Genomic DNA, 18,995 nt, shown 5'->3' on the forward strand with positions numbered 1-18,995 from the left:
CGCAACAAGTGCGGGAGGGAGGGAGCGGCGCGGGGCCGCGGGGCCGCTCCGGGGAGTTCTCCTGAAGCGGTACCGCCGGAGTCGTGTTACCGCTGCGTGGGGAGGGCGGGGGGGAGGGACAGCTGCGGGCGGCGCCGGGTTGCGTGCGCCCTGCCGCTGCCGGAGCGCAGACCTCGCCGCGCTGGCCGAGGCTGCTTTTTTCCCCCCCGCTCGTTTTCGCTGAAGATGCGGTTGGGAAACTTGAAATGCAGCGCCTTCTGAACTTTCCCGAGGCGTGCTGTGGCGCTGCCGGTGCTCCTCGCTCTGCGTTAGCGCTCAGCCGAGCGGGGAGCGAATGCTGTGGCACTGACAGGCGTGACAGCCCCCTGCGACTTTTGTGACCGCGCTCCCGGTGCGTGGCGTTGGTTGTGTGCTGCTGCAGGAATCCACCATTAAGTACGGCTGAGCTTCGTTTAATTCCTTTTTTAATTACGTGATCCTGTGAGCTTGTGTTGGTCTCTGTGTGCAAAGTGAAAATGTCATGGATCAGCTTTGGGGCGTGTTTGATGGTCTCTTGAAACACAGTCCTGCTCATAAACTCACCAGAGCTTTCACTCAACAGAGAGCCAGCTCTGAGCTGGGCCCCTCTGGCTATTAAACAAACAGCGTAAATTACAGATTTCTGTAAGGGTCTACAAGCCGTTGTCTCTCTTTTGGCTGCACGAAGCTTTTCTCTAAGCTGCAATCCCGCTGCAGATCAGGGAGCTTAGGGGGAACATCAGATGGCTCCGGTTAGCGGCCGTCCACTTGGGAGCAAACACGGCGGTGCCATATGCTGCCGTGACTTCATTTAACTCCCTCCAAATGAAAACAAGGTCCACGAGCACACCTTTGGGAACCACGAGAGTGACAGGGACCTTCTTGCGTTGACTTCTAGCGTGATCCTTGAGTGAGGAATCCCCTCTTTCGTGAAAACAATTCTATATGGTTGACTCCAAATTCAGGAAATTGTAAGGAGTGCCATTGTGCTCAACTAGGGAGTTGGTTTTATTGGTTTTTCATTCTTTATTTTAAAGAACAATGTCATGCTTTTAAGTGCTTATATTACTAACATTCTAAAATCTTGGAATAAATGCAAATAAACTGCACAGTTTTTGTTTTTGTTTTTTTTTTTTTTTTCAAAAGGAGTTTTGTGTAATGAGTTTCCAACTGTCCTGGCTTCTAGCTCTGGTCTGTGACTTCAGCAGGAGATAGTCCAGTGCCTTGGACTCAGGTCTACAATGGGCAAATCAACATTATTGCCTAAGGTAGGCTTAAATCTTTCATTAACCAAAGCATCATTTAAAAATAAGCTGCAGCTTAAGGATGGACTTTGCAAGAGGAATGCCAGCAGCTGCCTGGGTGGAAAGTTCTGCTCTCTTGAGACAGTGAGGTTCATTTAAAAATTAAGCCTAAGAAAACCCATTACCACAATTGCATAAATGCTGGCTTTGATACTGCAAGCTTTTGTGTTGTCAACGGTTTATGGGCGTTTGGCCCGGTTCCGTGACGAAGGGGACGGGGGATCCACGGGCCCACGCCCTGGGAAAAGGGAAAAGGGGAAAAGGGTAAGGAGATGGCCCTAAGAGCAAAGAACAGCGGCAACAATCTGAGGAGAAACAAACTAATTTCCTAAATAAAATATCGGAATGCAAAACAACACACTATAATACAATATAATTACAATTTAAGCTGATAAATCCAATACAGAGAGAGAGAATGTCCCAAAATCAAGGTAGGCCTTACTCTACTACTGACAATAAGACGGCTGGAGAGCGAGGTGCTGCCAAGACAAGAGACGGGCGGAAAAAGGGCCAAGGTCTCATGATCTGCAAGTTTTTATACTGCGAGCTTTTATCTTTTCCCTCCGGCTGGAAATGGTAACAGAGGAGCAAAGTGCCGTGGAGAATGTAGTAGTCCTTCTCTTCTGAGAACCAGGTACATTCATTACATGATGTTATTATGTGGAGTACCAGTAACCAAAAATCATAAAACCATGACATGTGTATGTTGGGCATCTGCTCTCACGGGAGCCTTGGTGACCTCCATGAATATTGGCATTGTTGTGAGCCTTTACCTGCATTGCATGGCCTGTGAGCCTCAAACTGGGTGTCTGTGAGCTTGTCTCACTGAAAGCAGCAGAGGTTTGTTGGCTTCCATCTACAACTGTCTGCCGTAAAACACTGGGGAATATATCCCCTTTTCTATTTTAATCCTGTTTTTTCCTGTATTCTTAAAAAATGGCTTGATGAAAGTAACTGTTAGGGAGATGCGGTACCAACGATATTACTTTAAAAGTGAAATGTGTAAGCATATGATGTGTATTAGATATTGGATTAATATAAATTGGTGTCATAAATCAGCCTGATGCTGCTTGCTTAAAGAGCTGTGAGATTTTATGGTCTGTAATGGGTAAGAAAGCAGCACTTGCTCCATGCTAAAATGCTCCCTGGTTTAAGAAGCACCTGGTGACAGATCAGATGAAGCAGTGGCCTGTCTCTGGTATTGGAAAATTCTCAGTTGGTTTGGTCTGCAGAAATAATTTAACATGGCACCGTCAAGTCATGTGGTTCTTAATTGCTTTCTTAGGTCAGTGGTGTTTGTTGAGGAACTGTGGGGCACGTTGAAGATAAAAGTTCTCTTAGATACCATGAATTATGTACTTGCTACACTGCGGTATCCACAGAGCAATAAAAACCCATAAAATTGTGGTGTGTGCTTTTTCTGTCCCCAATTCTACAGATCTGTGTACTTACATATGTTTAATTCTAAACATCCAAGTATTTCTTTTGGAATTAGTGGGCCTGTTCTTAGGCTTAGCGCTAAGCCTGCATGTAAACGTTTTCAGGGTCAGGATTTATATTCGCAAAGTTCATAAGCTAAACCTGTCATGTGTTTTCATACTGACCATGCTCTCTTTTGCATGAGACAGTACAAGTGGCTTGGCACCAAGGGATGCTGCCTGCTCTGTGGGTGCAGGTGGGGCTGTACCAAGATGCTCTGCAGTGCTGCAGGAAGCTGCTGCTTCCATCAGGTGTTTGTGGTGGTACGGTCTTGCCTGGATGTTCTCCCCTTTTGTTCTCTCAGCTCTTCGTTTTAATCAGCCCATCCCTGGTGGTGCTCAAGGCCAGGTTGGACGGGGCCTTGTGCAGCCTGAACTGGTGGGAAGCAACCCTGCCCTCGGGAATGGGTTGGTACTTAATGAGCTTTGAGGTCCCTTCCAACCTGAGCCATTCTATGATTACTGATAGTTTTTGGAATTTCTTTTTAGAATTTGGGCTGAAAAGAGGAGCGTCTCAGGTTGAGTCTCTGTTAACTGTGCATTAAATGCTGAAAACATAAGATTGTATAAGTGTGCGGTTTAGTCTTGTATGGAAACTGTTAGATCATGGCCTCAAACAGTGATTGAGCACCTGGAGAGGCGTGGCCAGCCCTGGTGTGAGCAGTTCACCCTGTGTCCACTCCTCCCTAACCTCTTTAAGGGCTGGCAGCTGAAGCAGAAATACCTCTGCTTGGTGGTTGCTTCCTTCTGAGAGTTTTCCAGTGAGCCCTTATCTTCAGAATGGGGTAAGCTATTCCTTTCTTATTACCAGCTTGTGGGTAATACCTTTCTTGCGTTATCCTAAAACTGGTCAGAGGCAACTACATACTTGCACAAGCCAGCAGAGCCTACTGGAATGCTGTTGTCAGGCACCAATGGGTTGGTGGTCTGGAGTGAGCACAGGTACCTACAGGAGTTGTATGGTGTTCAGATAAGTCAGCATGTTCTGCCACAGGAATTTTGTTTGTTCTGTAAGGACCAGCACATGGTGAGCTGTCCTGATACACATCAAAACCCAAATGTGTCGTGAGTTTTCTGGTAGACATTCCTAGGGGAGGAGGTTGGGGAAGATTGGCTGATATCAGTGAGCCTTCTTCGTGCATTTAGTTTGTCATAATGTGAATGTGCTTCTGTCTGGGTGCCTTGTTTTAGTACCAGAGGAAGTGAGCTGCATCAGCAGATGTTCTCTGTGTCTGTGTAATAGACCTATACTGGGTTTTCTGCTGGCATAGCGATGTCATCCGGATTGTTCCCCTGACACTGCCACCTGCTACATATGCAAAAACAAAGGAAAACTAAGAATCCCCCTCCAGCTCTTAGGCTGACCACATTCCAGTTCCAACACAGGTAGCTCCTCACAGTCCATGGATTTGATTTAAGCTTCTTCTGTGTACGTGGAGCTTCCAAGTTATAGGAAAAAAAAATTATCAGCTGTACTACCTCATTTAGGGGATGCCTTGTTGTTACTTCCTAGTTAATGAATTTACTTATCAGTAGTCCATCCTTTAATGCATTTTTATTCTTATTACCCTGCCCCACATCCATCATTTTCTCCAGCTGTAGTTTTTTTGTCAAGTTTAAAATTTGTTTGTAACCAGACTGAAGTGGCTGTAAGTGAAAGCTGATGCATCACGAGACCATGTAGATCCTAATTTCTTCCATAGGCTTTCTGATCTTTTTAAGATTTCACTGTAAACCTCTGTATGTTCGCATAGCTTTAATCATACCCTTCATCCGGCCTGAAGCTGCCCCTATTTTTAATGGAAATAAGGGTTTTTTTTTTTTTAAAGCTTTTAAACACTTTTTAAGTTAAGCATCTTCCAGAGTAGGTTGTCTGGGACTGCCTGCTGTGCAGCCTCTTTCCTGTCTTTATTTCTTGTTTGTTCCAGAGGAGCTCTTTCAGCCTTTTAGGTGAGCTAATGAAACTCACCTAACATGCAGATCCTGATGAATCAATAAAATAGTTCTGTATCTGTGCTAGATCCTGCTTTTGTGCTAATTAAAAATTAGTGTAAGTTCATTGCAGGACTGTTTTACAAGCAGTCCATTACTGATCCAGTTGTGGTTTAACCCGGCAGGTGGCTCAGCAGCTCACAGTCATTTGCTCACTCCTTCCTTTCCTGGTGGTATGGGGGAGTGAATTGGAAAGAACAAAGCAGAAATCGTGGGTTGAGATAAAAACTATTTACTAAGATAGAGAAAAGGATAATAGTTGTGACTATGTTTGTATATAGAATAAGTGATGCACAAGCATTTGCTCACCATCCCCTGACCAATGCCCAGCTTGCCCCCCGAGCAGCAGAACAGAGCCACATAAACACCTACTGCCCTTCAGAACTCTTTCCGCATGATGTCATATGCTATGGAATATCCCTTTGGCCAGTGTAAGTCAGCTGTCCTCATTCTGTCCCCTGTCAGCTCCTTGGGACCTTTACTGAGAGTGGCCTTGGCTCTACACAACTCTACTTAGCAGCAACTATAAGCATCGCTGTGTTATCGACATTGGTTTTCTCCTGGAACCAAAGCGTGGCATCATAGCAGATGCTCTGAAGAAAACAATTTCATCCCAGCTGAAACTAAGATACCAGTAAACCAAAAGTAAAGATAAATGAGTAGCAGTAAAAAGAAGACTAAGCAGCCCAGAGTGTCTGTGCTCTTGACCTGAGCTGTCTTGCCATGTAAGTGGAAAAAGAGAATCTATGGGAAAATTAACACAGAAGTGAATGGTAGTGCAGAATTCCCGATTACTGGAGTATGAAATGAAACTGTTACAGTTCTTTCTTCAGTGGTAAGAGATGTGTGCCGCGCTAGTATAGAAATGCCACAGAAGTATAATACTTTCCTAAATAATATTTTGAAAAGTTTGGAAAGCTGTGAAGCCAGGAAATGTTCATTGCTAGGTGTCGTGACATTATGAAGTGGAGGATGTTTGATGAAGAGCTTTTGGATACAGTTTGACATGTTATTTCCTATAAATTATTACAACAATACAGATCTCACAGCAGTTCCCATTTGTCTTTAAAGAACAATCTCGAGTTTAGTGAAGGCAACTCGCTTTGCAGAGCTGCAGTGCAGTTACAACAACATCATACTGTCATTTCAAAGAGGGAAGTTCTGTTTGAGCTGCGATATTGACTCAGAGTAGAAGAGGTTTTTTTGTTCTACTAGGTGAGGCAACGCATACCATAAAACCTACTACATTTTAAGGTTAAATGAGATGGAAGGAGGAAAAGACTTCCCTACGGTGTACTAACAGATGTTAGGGATAGCTGCTATCCCATGTCATATATGCAGGGATATTTTTTTACATGATGCATCGCATGCTGAGTTCTACTCAGTCATCCCTAGAATTTGACTGTACAGTTTAATCCACATCTGGGACTTCATGGGGTCCTTTGTGGGCATGAGCATCCTTCTATCTGGTTCTGCTTGCAGGGAAGTCACTGAAGTCAGCCTAGTTATGTGATTATAGCAAGGCACCTATTATGGATCCCTTTGCTAGGGCTGAATTGCTGCTGGTACAAATCTCATTCACGTTCTACTTTTTAGAGCTTATATATAGTAAGTTTCTACATATTAACAAATTTCTATATATAAATAAAATGAAGTTAGTGAATGGAACTGAAATATAGTAGGTAAAGGGATGCCATAGAAATCTGATCCAGAGTATTTTTTTCCAGCTTAACTGCTGTTCCATCTGTAGTTTTACTTTTACTTATAGTTGTGGAGTAACTTAATTCCTCTGGTGCTGTCAGCAGTTACAGTGGTGAGGAGCTTCAAAGATGGGTTCCTTGAATAGAAGATCTGTATAAATATTATCAACATTAATTGTAGAAAATGTCATGAACAAGTTTTACTGGGGAAGGAGGTTCACATAAATCTCCACAACAGAAGTGTGGAAAACAGTAAATTAGTGATGGGAAAAGTAATAAACTTTTTATAAGGTAACATATGAATTATTCTCTTCAGTTTCCATCTGATGCATAGGTGCATATAAAAAGACACTGGATTGCTTTTGTTAGTAAAATACATTATATGATGCTGCAGTCCAGAAGTTAAGTTCTGTCTCTTTTTTTTTTTTTTTTTTTTTTAAGAGAAGCTGAGAATCCTGGCTTAAAATAAACCTGCTTTTCAAATTTGAAATAAGATTGGAGCAACAACAACAAAAAAGGTGAATAACAAATCATTTTATCAGGAGCAGTGGGTGCTGGTCACAGTGGCTCAATGACCAGATGGAGATCAGTGACAAGGGGTGTCCCTCAGGGGTCAGAACTGGGCAGGTGCTCTTTAACATCTTCATCAGTGACATTGACAGTGGGATCAAGTACACCCTCAGTGAATTTGTGGATGGCACCAAGCTGTGTGGTGTGCTCAACACACTCGAGGGATGGGATGCCATCCAGAGAGGCCTAGGCAGGCTAGTAGTCTGAGTATTGGGCACAGGAGAGCCTCACGAGGTTCAACAAATCCAAGTGCAGCGTCTTGCACCTGGGTCACAGCAACCCTTGCTATGAATACAAGATGAGGGACAAAAGGATAGAGCACAGTCCTACTGAAAATTACTTTGGAGCACTGGTGGATGCAAGCTGGACATGAGCCAGCAATGTGCCCCCGCAGCCTGGAAAGCCAACCGCAGCCAGGGCTGCGTCCAAAGCAGCGTGGCCAGCAGGGGGAGGGAGTGATCCTGCCCCTCTGCTCTGTGCTGGTGAGGACTCATCTGGAGTACTGCGTCCAGATGTGGAGTCTGCAGTACAGGAGAGACATGGAGCTGTTGGAGCACGTCCAGAGGAGGGGCACAAAAATGATGCAAGGGATAGAACACCTCCCTACGAGGACAGGCTGAGAGAGCTGGGGCTGTTCAGCCTGGAGAAGAGAAGGCTCTGGGGAGACCTGAGAGCAGCCTTTCAGTGTCTAAAGGGGGGCTGTAAGAAAGGAGGGGATGGACTCTGCTAAAGAGTCTGTGATAGAATAAGGGGGTATGGTTTCAAAGCGAAGTGAGAGATGTGGATTAGGTATAAGGAAGAAGTTCTTTCATGATTGGGGTGGTGAGGTACTGGCACAGGTTGCCCTTAAAGGTGGTGGATGCTTCATCCCTGGAAGCACTCAAGGTCAGGCTGGATGGGGCTCTGAGCACCTGATGGAGCTGTAGATTATCTGTGTTCATTGCAGGGGTTGGACTAGGTGACCTTTAAAGATCCCTTCCAATTCAAGACGATTCTGTGATTCTATGACAATCAAATATTGAAACTTGAATGTATTTAAATACTTATTTATGAAATTGTATTTAAGTACATTGATAAAACTCTTTAGTGGAAAAAATGTTCTGCTTTAACATGAATTGGAGAGGATTAGGATTTAATAAAGTGAAATACTGTTTGTGTTTGAGGGGTAAACTATTTTTCCCCAAGGTTTTGATTTTTAAAACTACCATCTTTCTTCCCAGATGTTCTAGAATACATTATTCATTGTTTTAAAACAACTCCAATCTTTAATACGATTATCTGTGAACTTCCTTTGTTTACTGAGGGATTTTTCAGATTATCAAGTCACGCTGTATACAAATTCTGCTCTTCTTAGTGCGTACTTTTAAGTCTCCATTACATTCTCTAGGCAGTGCCCCAAATGAAGTTGACTAAATCAATAAATTATTGATGATTATTGCATTCACACTGGGAGGTGAAATTCAGTCTCCTGTCTTGATTCACAGTTCACTTCCAATACAGGGTGATGAGAGCAGATACACTAGGGCACCAGAGCATCTGAATTGATTTGCAGTGTAAATATGGACAAGTCATTTATGAGTGTAAGGAATTCCAGAGAGAAAACAGTTGGAGCTGAAGTTGTCATTTGCTTTTTATGAATATGCTCAGTATGTTTTTCATAATACCCATACACTAAAATGAGAATAACTATTGTGTCACTTGTGCAGTGTGGTGCTTCATCATCCTGGGTCTTGCCATAGTGCTTAGTAAGTGAGGAGCTTCTCTTGCATTGCAGTCCTTCATATAAATTTTTCAAATCCCTGTGTGGAATTCCTTGGGAGGGTGCAAGCTGTGCAGATGCATGGGTTTTCTCTTGCTTGCAATTGTCAGAATCTGCTATGAGGAAAAACGTCAGGCACTCAGATGGCCTCTTCCCCAGCAACATCTGCCCTCCGCATCCTTCCTCCATGTGTGCAGGAGTTTGCATGCGAGGTGTAGCAGCAGAAGTAAGCACAACAGGATGCGCCTTCGAAGGACAAATCAGTATGGTGATAGCTGCCTTTGCTGGCAAAACCCTGAGTAAGCAGGTGGGCTTGGCGCTGTGCCTGAAGGTGAATGTGTTCCAAGTCCTTGGTTCTGCCTGCGGTCTCAAGAAACATCCCTGCGAGGGCTTTAGCTGCTCTCTATCATTTCACCTTGGATGCTGAGAGAAAGAAATGCCCTTTGGTAGCTAGGACCAAGGGTATGCAAGGCTTTAAAAAAAAAATCAATTTAGGTAATATCAGTTGCATTCAGAAATGTCTCAGTTTCTTTTGTGTGTGCTGAGTGGCAGGAGGGATGGCATTTTATGTCTGTGTTTGGCTCTCAGGGCAGTGGGAAAGCTGAGGCAGGAGATGTCACCTGTCCCCTGTGCAGCTTCATTCCTGTCCCTTGGCCTCTCTCCACACTAATTCCCTGGCTCCCCTTTGTGACATCGCCTTATGGTCCCCCCAGGCACCAAAGCTGGAGCAAGTGATAAAAAGCAGTTGGACACCCAGCTGTTGCTGGAGAGGAGAGCAGAGAAGCAGCAGATGGAAGGACAAGCTGCTCTCCCCAGTGCCCACGGCTGTTTCCCAAGCTTTCCAGTGTAGGTGGCTGGCTCCAGAAAGGCTTCACAGAATGGTTGAGGTGGAGGGAACCCTCTAGGGACCACTTGGCCCAACCCTGCTCGAGCAGTGACACCCAGAGCAGGATATCCAGGCAGCTTTAGAAGATCTTCAAGGAGGAGACTTCACAGCCTTTGGGCACCCAGTGCTAGTGCTCCATCACCTGCAAGACAGGGAAGTGCTTCCTGATGTTCATAGGGAAATTCCTGTGTGTTCCTTGCCCACAGTAATGGTACCGGGCACCACTGAGCAGAACCTGGCTCCTGCCTCTTGGCTCCCTTCCTTTGGATATTTAGACACTGAGATCTCTTGGAGCTGCCTCTTCTCCATTCTAAACTGTCTCAACTGATGTGGTTGCGAAGCCACTTCCCATTTTATTCAAAAAGTCATGTTTTAAAAGTTCTTGGTGTCTGGAAGAAGGGGAACAGCACTCCCTTTTTTTTTTTTTTAAGAAAAGAAGAATGGGGAATCTATAAGAAGTTGTGTCTCATATGCCTGGTCATGGAATAGATCCTCCTGGAAACTATGTTAAGGCACGTGCAAGACAAGGATGTGATCTGAGACAGCCAGCACAGCTTCACCAAGGGCAGATAGTCCCTGACAAATATTGTGGCCATCTGTGATGAAGTGATGGTATTAGTGTAGACAAAGGAAGCGCAACTGATGTAATCTACCTGGACTTGTGCAAAACCTTTGGTCCCCCACCACATCCTTATCTCTAAATTGGAGAGATATCAAGGGTGGTACTCCTCCGTGGGTAAGGAACTGGATGGACAGTTGCAGCCTTGGTTGTGGTCAGTGGGTTGTGGTCAATGGCTCTATGTCCAGGTGGAGGCCAGCAATGAGTGGTGTTCCCCAGGGGACCAATCTTGGTACCAGTACTCTTCAATATCTTTATCAATAACCTGGATAGCAGGATTGAGTGCACCCTCAGCAAGTTTGCTTATTACTCCAGCATGTCCAGGTGTCTCTTGTACTGGAAGGCCTGGGACTGGTCCCAGCACTCCAGGTCTGACCTCGTGAGCTCTGACAAGAAGGGAAGGATTAACTCTACACCAAGCTTCCTCAAGTCTGTTTAGAAAGAGACAGAAAAGGTGGAAAAACACATGAGTGGTGCTTGCTGGCTGAGGTGAGTTGCATGATGACAGAACTCTACTTCTGGCTTTGATTATTGCTGCAAATCTGCTGTGTGTGCCCAGTGAGCTCACCCTGTACCTGAGCTGCTGTTCTGTGCTGCTGAGGTTTATGATGCCCCTGAGGCTACCCCTGGATGTCAGGAAGAAAATCAGAGAAATACTGCCAACGTATTTTTTATTGCTAACGCAGGAGAAGTTTAGCTGAGTACAGACAGTGATATTCTTAATTTTCCAGGCTGTTGCTATCTTATTCTCTAGCTGTCTCTAGACGTCCTCACCATTTTATGTTTCCCCTCTAATGGCATGAGGCAGGATGTCATAATATCCAAAATCAAATGTACCAGAAAATATAATAAATTAGAGTTGAGCTAGCAGAGTAATTGAAGAATAAACTGAATTTTAAACAACACAAGATTGTGTTATGAACTGATTGCTATGCACAAAATGCACTGGAGGAGTGTGGCTTCACGTAGATTTACTATTGGTGGTAGCATTTCCTAGATTGCTACTGGTAATAAAGAAATGAAAATGGTTTGAACTTTTGAGTTAGTATCACAAAATAATGTTGCAGCAAAGGAGAACTACCATACTAGTTACACTGCAAAGTAATTCCAGAAGAAAAATTTTCTCGGTGTTTTATTTAAGAGGTTTCTGTAAGTTTAATAGTCCTGATGCTTATAAGGCCACAAAGGGGAAGGAAGGTTTTGTGTGGAAAGAACTAAATTTGTCCTCAACTCCTGATGTGCTTTTTTTAAAGTAAGAAATTGCATATAAAATGTACCTGGGGCAGTGCCTTCCTCTTGATTGAGAAAACTGAGTTTAGGGACATAGAATCACCAAAGTTAGAAAAGATTTCCAAGATCATCCAGTCCAACTGTCCATCTACCACCAATATTTCCCCACTAAACCATGTCCCTTAGTAGTGCTTCTAAATGCTCCTCGAACACCTTCAGGGACAGTGACTCCATCACCTCTCTGGGCAGCCCGTTCCAGTGCCTTATCGCTCTTTCAGAGAAGAGATTTTTCCTAATACCCAATTTCCCCTGGCACAACTTGAGACTGTTCCCTCTCATCCTATTGCTAGTTATGTAGGAGAAGAGGCTAACCCCCACCTCTCCACAACCTCATTTCAGGTAGTTGTAGAGAGCTATAAGGTCTCCCCTGAGCCTCCTCTTCTCATGTGGTGTTCTTAAGGAATTCTAAGTTTGCTTGCCATGTTGGTTTTATGGCAGGTAATCTGCATCTCGTTTGAATAATTTCCTTCTAATTTTTGTCTTGTTAAAACACACACACTAAAACACCCCAGAAACAAACAAACAAACACAGCAAAAATCAGTGGCTAACACCTACATAGGGCTTGTTAAAAAATACTCCCCTTGCTGTGGTGCTCATAGAGATATCGGGAGACTGTCACATTTATCTGAGATGGCATGAGAAGTTCTGGTTTTGCGAGTTAGCAGGCACCTCAGCTGAGACAATCATGGCTGAGCATGTGTGCTTCTCCTGGTCTCTTGAAATCTGAAATGAGATAGTGCTGGTGAAAGCCACCCTGAGGCTGTTCTTACAGCTCCAAGTTACAGGAAAGCCTGGGAAATGCAAATAGCTGCTACCAACTATTTGCTAAAAGATAAAAAATGGTTCAGTTGAAGTATCTCAGTGGGCTGTCCATCACTCCATTCTATACAGCAGAATTGGTGTCATGTTAGGCAGGCTGCTTATGTGCGGAGAAAACCTGAAAAACATTTTGGACAATGCTTTATTTTCTATTCATTCTAGTTTTGAGAATATAAAAGAAACGTTGTAGAGATGAGATTTTTAGCAGCAATAGTTCTGCGCTCAATTCAAGACTGTCATTTAATAAATGGTGTTCTGCAGCAAAACGCCAGCTATTGTGGCATTTCAGTGGTAAAAATCAAATGTAAACCTTTGGTGGCAGTGAGGGCAAGAAGGCAAAAAAGCATTATTAATGCATAGAAGAATGTCATTCATAGTGGTAAGCACTGTAATTTGTGTTTAAGTTAAAAGTTTAAAGGTTTAAGCTGTATTGAAGCATGAAATTCTTAGAATCATAGAATGGTTTGGGTTGGGAGGGACCTCAAAGATCATCAAGTTCCAGCCCCCCTACCACAGGCAGGGTTGACAGCCACTAGATCAAATATTAGATCAGGTTGCCCAGGGCCCCATCCATCCTTGCCTTAAACACCTCCAGGGATGGAGTCATCCACAACCTCTGGGCAGCCAGTTCCAGCACCTCACCGCTCTGTCAGTAAAAAAACTTCCCCCAACATCTAATCTAAATCTCCCTTCCTTTAGTTTAAAACCATTCTCCCTTGTCCTGTTGCTATCTGCTCATGTAAAAAGTTGATTTCCCTCATGTTTATAAACTACCTTTAGATACTGGAAGTCCTCAATGAGGTCTACCCACAGCCTTCCCTTTTTCAGGCTGAGCAAGCCCAGTTTCTTCAGGAAATTGCATGTTTATGCTCATTACTCTTGTAAAATTTAAATAAGGTTGTCTGCCAGGAATGACAATGAAACACATCTTACTTGTAAGCTAAATTTTTTTAAATAGCGAAAAAATAGCTCTTCTGAGTTATATGTAATACGTGAATGCGTATAGTGAGCTTTATTGTTGTGACACTCATCTAAAGAGTTGTAAATCCCTTGATTTAAGTTATTTCTCTGTACCACAACCTAATGGAAGCAGAAATTAATCTAGGAGGAACAATTATTTCCACCGTATAAGACTTATTTTGCCTATATGAGATGAAAATGAATTTCTTTATGTATTTTGATAACTTAAAAACTTACCTTCTTGCATCCATCCTTCATTTCCATAGAAATGTGTTCAGAGATCACCAGGAGGCAAGAGTGAGGACTTTAGTGGTTGACTTCCCCTCCGTGCTGCCTGTTGAGATAGTAAGTGGCAGTTCCACAAATGAGCCTCCAAACACCGCAGCTCCAGCACTTAAAATTTGTGCGGCAGAAAGCTTGGGAGAAATCAGTCTGCCCATGAGTTGGGGGAAATAGGTATCCTTTAACTTGTTTAAAAAATTAAAAAAAAAAAACTTTTTCAGTACAGGAATTTCTACAGGCATGTTTTGAGGAAAGTCATGTTCAGGATCTGTAATTATGTTTCCACTTTTTTTCAATTGTAAGTTTTGATAATCTGCAAGATTCAGAACTCTCCTGTGCTGTTAAGGACTATCTTCTCCTTTTTCCCTGTCCCACAGCCCAACTGACTTTTGATGGCTTACACTAACAACATGCATCTTTGAGACTCTTTTCCAGTGTAATATGACACTTAGAACTAATATTTTATGGTTAAGCCTTCCACTAGCTCTGTTCTAATAGTTGTTACCTAGTTTACTTGGCATGGTGAAATCTGTATACCATGGCAGCTTACTCCAGGTGAGACCAGTTAAGAAACTTTGAGTGCAGTTGTTGGTGAGGAATGTAATGAATATAGAATAATTAAAGTTGGAAAGGATCATGTGGTCCAACCATTGACCCATCACCACCATGCCCACTAAACAAAGTTCTTTCAAGGAGCTTTGAAGCATCATTTTCTTCCAAAATTTCTTAGCAGCATGGAAGAAAGCAGGCAATTCTGATAAAGTTTATTGCAGTAGTAAATGGTTGGAACAAGTCAGCAATATTGAGCGGTCCAGATCATTTTGGAAGCTGCAGGCTGTTGAATCATGTATAACAATTTAAGCGATATATTCTCTCCAGTGTTTAGAAGCAGAAAATCTAAACCATTTTTACAGGCTGAATAAATACATCCTGAAAACATGCAGGAGTCATCAGAATTAACCACTGGAAAACAGCTCCATGTTCAGTTCTGTGGTAAGGTGCCTGCCAGTCCTCAGAGGAAGGAGGAAAGCGTGAGGGAGCATTGAAGGTGGGCAGCGAGGGGCTGGAGCACAGGCAGCCCTTATGACCTGCAGGTTTGGTGGGAGCACTTTTACAGTTAACACTTGAAAACTGGAAAGACTTAGAAAATTCTGAGTCAGAAAAATGAATCGAGGGCTGCCTTAGAGTGCTTATTTAAGAACCCTCCTTTAGTAAATAAACAACGATGTGTAGAAGTAATGAAAGGTTTCACACTTCAAAGGGCTGTTTAGGGGCACTTGGGACAGGCAGTGAACATGACTGGGTGGGCCTGGCAGTGGTCTGCCGCAGCTCGAGTGAATTTCATACCACTGAAGAATGAGAAACTCTCAGGAACAATAAACACAAAATGCTAATACCAAATAGTAAAGAGCTCTGTTAGATGCAGAATTGTAGAAATGTATATTTAATGTGTGCAAGCAAACTCATTGCTTCAGCTTGATACATCACACAGCCATGCTGCTGGGATCAGCGCTTAATGGTGTAATTTGTATTATGAGACGCTCTTCCTGTGGCAGATGGACAGAGAGCCAATGCCACGTGTGTGTCATCTCAGGGACAGGTGGGACTGGTGATTTGGGGTTGCTTTACAAGGCAGCTGCTTACAAACATCTTTGCATACCAGGGCTGCTGTGGGATCAGGCCCTTGCAGTTTGTTTTGTGGTGTGCTGCAAGTGAAGGTTTTGAGTCTAGGGATCCACTGAATCTCTATGGTCTATTTTTTTTGTTAAAATTATATATGCTGCAAAACAGGTATGAATGTATGCTTTCCCTGCATCCACTGGATAGGGAGGTGGACAGCTTATAAATTCAGTTGTTACTATTTCATATTCAGTCAGGTAGACTTTGATGGTTATAAAGAAACAGCACAAAGTCATTTTGAGTTTGTGAGTGCTAGCAGGAATACGAATTCAGTTTATCCCTAAAAAGTAAAAAAGAAAAAAGAGAAAAGAGAAAGGCTTTCATGTATTTTGTTACATTATTTTCTGAGCTCGATAAAAGCTGCTCCTCTTCGCCTCTAATAAAGGATGTAGCAGCCAAAGGGAAGCTTTCCCACGTGAAGAAAAAGGTTGAGGATAGCAAAATGAGTTTACAAGATCTTCAACAGAAATACTTCTTGGGGCTTATAGAGGATCCCATTGTATGAAAGTGAGAGAACCACAGACATAAAATAAATCCCTACATTAGGCAATATTTTGTTTGAAGTGGCATACCAATATTTTTTTCTCTCTCTTCTGTGCTCTTGAAGAGGGCAAGTGCTGTTGTTTTCAGACCAAAAACAACACTATTTTGGTATTTCCTACTCATTCAAGGTGAGACATCTGCCACAAACAAATATCTTTGGATGAGCTCATTATTTCCATACATAAACTGAGGAAAAACAGCCCATCAAAAGAGTTCATAAAGGTTAAGACCTTCATAGTTGCTAGTGACTTTGAGCTTCTTAGGTAAAGGCATTAAATAAGTGGAATATGTTGTGGCTGTATCTTGTGTGTTGTGTTGTTCCCTCACACTTAGAAAGTTAGAATGTAATGAGTTCAAAACATTTTTCCTCATAATTATGCACAATGTAGAGCAGCACAATTGCTCAGCTAAATAAACAGGAACTTTTTCAATTATAAGGTGCCATTACCTTTGTGTGTTCTTGTCATTTATGAAATCAGTGGGTGGTTAATTAAATTGCTCCTTTGGACTCTTCTAAAGGCTGTGCATTAATTATATTTTGGTGATGGTGTGCACATTTCTCAACTCTTTAATGAGAGTAGAAGTTGTTTACCTCTTCGTTAGGAAATAAGATTGAGATTAGTACAGGTTTTTTTTTATTTTTTAATAAAATATTGTTAGATGTTCATTGGGACATTAAATGCTGTGATCATGTGACGTGCTTGCTTGAAATCAAATCTGAACTTGCCTGATTGCAACACATTGCTTAATCTACAGAATCTGTGTGATGAACTCCACGATGATGGAGGAAATAAGCTCGTGCTCAGAGAGAGGACATGCTGCCCTAAACAGGACCACCCCAAATCCAAACTCCATGTCTGAGAGCGTCGTCCAAACGCTCTCTGAACTCAGGCAGCTCGGGGCTGTGCCCACTGCCCTGGGCAGCCTGTTCCATGCCCACCGCCCTCTGGTGCAGACCCTTTCCCTAACCCCCACCTGCCCCTCCCCTGACACAGCTCCATGCCGTTCCCTCGGGCCCTGTCGCTGTCCCAGAGAGCAGAGCTCAGCGCTGCCCCTCCGCTCCCTGTGAGGAGCTGCCGCCGCCATGAGGCCTCCCCTCGGCCTGCTCTGCTCTGGGCTGAGCACACCAGGAGCCTCAGCTGCTTCTCACATCTTTTCCCAGTTTCCCCATCCTGCAGTTGTTTTGTTGGAGTTTCTTTTGGTTTTTGACATTTTTCTTCAGGTAGTGACACTTGCATGCTAAAGAAAGCCCCATGTGGGTGCAGTGTAGGTGTGCTAACAAATGAATGTTTTTCCCAGATTAGTTTATATTGGTTCCCCTCATGAAATAGTGTATTGCTGTCAAATGCTCAAAACCAGGCAAAACCCACTTAGTCCGATGTAAATACCAGAGAGGCCATCATTTGAGTGCCTTTGTCTCTAACAGACATGAAAGCATCTGTAGCACTTCCCTGGTCTTTGAAATACCGCTGCAGGTTTTATCTCACAGGAGGGAGGGAATGGCCTCACTTCTGATTTGTCCCATTGGGTGCTGACTTCTCTAGCAAAAAAACATTATTCTTCTTTGTGCTCTTTATCCAGCCTCATTTGTTTAGAACCATATCAAGCCAAAAAGAGTCAAGAAAAACACTTTTGTTACTTCTTCAGATGTGTGATTTCTTTAGCAGTTAGGCTTTCTCGAATAGAGGAAGGTGTGAAGACCACCCTGAATCCATCTGAAGCATCCATTGAGATATAAAGGGGACCCTTCTCACTTGGAGCACACCGTTCTGCTCTGTATTTTTATCTTGTGTGTAGGTCCAGAGCTTTTTCTCCACATGATAGAGCTATGTATGTGCAAGGAGAGGACAGTTTCTCACGGAACGTGACACATTTTGATGGTATGACATTTGCATTATGTCTAGTGAAAGGGGATAGTAATGTTTAGGTATTCCATTTGGAAATGGGAATACTGAAGCCCAATATCCTGGACTTTATAAAAGTACTGGAACACAGTAGTTTGTAGTTTGCAAGTCTGCAAATTTTCCATACGCTTAGTGTTCTGTCAATGGTTTACAGGCGTTTGGCCTGGTTCCGTGACGAAGGGGACAGGGGATCCACAGGCCCACACCCCCAGGAAAAGGGAAAAGGGGAAAAGGGTAAGGAGATGGCCCTGAGAGCAAAGAACAGCGGCAACAATCTGAGGAGAAACAAACTAATTTACTAAATAAGATATCAGAATGCAAAACAACACACTATAATACAATATAATTACAATTTAAGCTGATAAATCCAATACAGAGAGAGAGAATGTCCCAAAATCAAGGTAGGCCTTACTCTACTACCGACAATAAGACGGCTGGAGAGCGAGGTGCTGCCAAGATGAGAGACAGGCGGAAAAGGGGACGAGGTCTCGTGATCTGCAAGTTTTTATACTGCGAGCTTTTATCTTTTCCCTCCAGCTGGAAGATGGTAACAGAGGAGAAAAGTACTGTGGGGAATGTAGTAGTCCTTCTCTTCTGAGAACCAGGTACATTCATTACATGATGTTATGATGTGGAATACCAACAACCGAAAATCACAAAACCATGACATGTTCATAAAGTTAACAAATGAATAACTTGGGAAGAGAAACAAATTTCTTTCTGAAGGAATGATTTCAAGATGTGCACCTTCTGCGTTGTGTACCCCTCTAGTAGTGAATTTTAAGACAATGCTAACTGAGAATTTTTCAGAAATTATACAGTTTGGGGAACAGTTTCAATTTTTCATCTTTTGTTCTTAATATAATTTTCTTGAGGAGGAGGAGATAGGAAAATAATGTTGTATAATCTGATTTGTTGGCTTTTTTTTTTTTTTTTTGGAAAGGTTGTGACTGGAGTAGGATTTGCGTAAGGTTTGCAGCACATGACAGCACGACAGAGAGCTGAGATGTCCTGTGTGTGCTGTAAAGCTGCTCTGCTGTTCTCCCAGAGTTATTGTAACTATTTCTGTGCGACACCGGCTCCTGCTCCCCAGGCATGCTTAAAGAATGAAAGCGCTAGATCTGGTAGCCCTGCTTTGTTATGCATTCAGGAGAAATTGCTGACGACATTTTAGCCCGCAGTTAATTTTA

The 18,995-nt window shown here is 43.1% G+C and overlaps 1 protein-coding gene across 1 annotated transcript in view; it reads left to right on the forward strand.

Annotated features, from left to right (window-relative positions):
* LNX2 (ligand of numb-protein X 2) overlaps positions 1,148–18,995 on the forward strand; it is a 56,903-nt gene continuing 39,055 nt past the window's right edge. The window contains exon 1 of the mRNA XM_021378802.1: positions 1,148–1,286. The gene's annotated coding sequence lies outside the window, so the exon portion shown is untranslated. The remainder of the gene's footprint in view (positions 1,287–18,995) is intronic.

This window comes from Numida meleagris, chromosome 1 (genome assembly GCF_002078875.1).
Source record: "Numida meleagris isolate 19003 breed g44 Domestic line chromosome 1, NumMel1.0, whole genome shotgun sequence".
Taxonomy (NCBI): domain Eukaryota; kingdom Metazoa; phylum Chordata; class Aves; order Galliformes; family Numididae; genus Numida; species Numida meleagris.